Raw genomic sequence first — 2,500 nt, 5'->3', positions numbered from 1 at the left:
TGATTATTGCACATGACCAAAGGTTCCTGTCGACATGAGTTACAATCTTGGTGACTTTTGGAACTCAGCTTCTTTGTGTTTTCAGGAAACACTTTTCAGATTTTCCAACTCAGTGATGCTGATGTCTTTTGAGTCACTATTAATTTGTTAGCTCCACCTGACCAGCATCAATTGTCCTACTAACTCAAAGGTTTGACTTCAATGTTGCTGGTCTCTTGTGAATTATGGCTGACTCTTCAGCCCCAGGTGACCAGAATGACAGCATTTTGACTCAAAATAGCCAATATCCCTGAGAGAGTCCTCCAAGCTACTAAAGATCATCCCACTGACGTCACAGTAATCAATGGCTTTGTAGCCCAAAGTTCAAGAGCCTCTTACAATCCTACTAAAAACATAGTTAGATATGTCATCATAATACCCCATGATACTGGTACCATCTTGTCTTACTTAGGTTACTACTGCTGCAATGAATCACCATGACCAAAAAGCAAACTGGAAAGGGTTTACTCAGTTTGTAATTCCAAATTGCTGTTGACCACCAGAGGAAGCCAGGACAGAGTCTCAAGCAAGGCAGGAACCTGGAGGCAGGAGCTGATGCAGAGGCCATGAAAGGGTGCTGCTTACTGACTTGCTTCTCATGGCTTACTAACCTGCTTGCTTACTGAACCTGCAGACCATCAGCCAAGTGGTGCAGGAGGGATTTCTCCAACTTTGGGGGAAAGGTGGCTATTATAGGGCCAGGCTTCTTCCTGACTCCTATGAGCAATAGTGCCAGATTATCGTCAAATGTCCAGATGTTGTGGAACCAGACCAACTCAGAAATCAGAGATATCTATGGTGAGAAATACCTGACATTCTGTAAGTGAGCTGTGAGGACCGCATACAAGTCCAGTCCTGAACGCTTAATACCCGGATCATTTTAGGAGTTCCAATCACATGCTCATTATCCTCAAAGAACATGCATTTAGAAACATTTCCTTGAAGTGGTGGGCTGCTTGTGTATCAGGCCAGAAAGGGTGTTCTTGGAGTTCAGAACATGCTGCTCTGTTCCTCTTGAACCTCTCATGATCAAGGAGCTGTAAGTCAATTCAGGGATAGGAGGCCATATAAGATCAGCAATTTCCATGAGCTGAGATGCAGATGACTGAGTGCAGTTTTCCTTGAAGGGTTTTTGTGGTTTTTCTGAGGAAGTGGGATAGGCTAGGCTTGGGTTTCAGAACATGGATTCTCCCACATAGGGAACAGAAGTTCTCCTCTATGCTGGAATGAGACAGGAGTGGTGGGAGCTGAATGACCACCTTAATCATTCCACATTCTGCATAGATCTGAAAAAGCTAAATGGATTGGACCAGTTGGTCAACAAGGACCTGTCTTTGGTGACTGACTGCATGGAGCATGCTCTGACTGCCTGTCACCCTCGCACCCGATACTCAGCTGGGTGGGATGCCAAGCTCTACTACCTTCCCTTGAGCTACCTGCCCACCTCTCTTGTGGATGCCCTTCTCTACTGGACTTCTCCAAAGCCTGAGAAAGCTCTCTGAAGTCTTTACCTATGTTTATAGTTGGGGATATGGAGGTACTGTGTAAGGGAGGGAACCTAAGTACTCTCTGGAGCATCTACTGGCTCCACAGGGGAAGGGGCAGTGCCCATGAGAGATCTACAGCCCTAAGCATAGGTAGAGGCTCAAGAACACCATGATAACATTGAAAAACATGTAGTTGGCAGGAAGTGTCCTGTAAAGTGGTTCAAGGCTGCATGCCACATCCCTAAAGGACCCTCCTTTCCTCCTCACCAGGGTGTCATTGTTGACAGACACAAGTGTGCATAGAGGGACTCAGAGGAACTGCAGATGCCACAAGAGGCTGTCTCTTTAATGTGAGCATGACAACTGCATTGTACACAACCCAATCCCGTGAGCCCAAGCCTAGATCCTCAAACATTAGACTACTATTTCTGATTCCTCAGTGAAAACTGAATATGGACACCATGTGGTCAAGACTAGGAACAGGCTTGACAGTGGGCCTGTTTCTACCTTTGCTGCACTGATTCTAGGCCCTATCTCTCCCCATTTTGCACGAAGAAAAAAAGGTGGATTGAATGGACTGCACTGCATTTTGGCAGAAAGTGCTTCCCCCTGGGCTGAACCAGACTCCTGGTCCTAGTAGATGGCTCAGTTACCATCTAAGTAGGTCAGAGCAACCCAGAGATTAGACGACTAGCAGTGTTGGATATTCACAGGCTCAGGCTTGGAATGGGACCAGCCCACCATACTCAGGATAGGGAAGAGGAGCAGCTGTACATTGTCATCTGGCATGTGGGAGAATCTCAGGAGGGATTCATGGACTGAGGGAACCTCCAGGAATCACGATCGTGTCTCTGAGGCTTTCTCTTCAGCCCTGTTACTCTAGAAATACAGTCACACACACTTCCCTATTTTCTCTGACTTTATCCAGAAATTTGAGTGCCAGATCTAGATCCTGCTGTGTTCCAGAAGACCTT

The 2,500-nt window shown here is 46.4% G+C and overlaps 1 pseudogene; it reads left to right on the top strand.

Annotated features, from left to right (window-relative positions):
• LOC114608139 overlaps positions 1 to 1,590 on the top strand; it is a 13,726-nt pseudogene extending 12,136 nt beyond the window's left edge.
• Positions 1,591 to 2,500: the final 910 nt, after the last annotated feature.

Source organism: Grammomys surdaster, unplaced genomic scaffold (assembly GCF_004785775.1).
Source record: "Grammomys surdaster isolate TR1022 unplaced genomic scaffold, NIH_TR_1.0 125877, whole genome shotgun sequence".
Lineage (NCBI taxonomy): Eukaryota > Metazoa > Chordata > Mammalia > Rodentia > Muridae > Grammomys > Grammomys surdaster.
The sequence above is the reverse complement of the archived record's forward strand: the minus strand, read 5'-3'. Positions and strand labels throughout refer to the sequence as shown.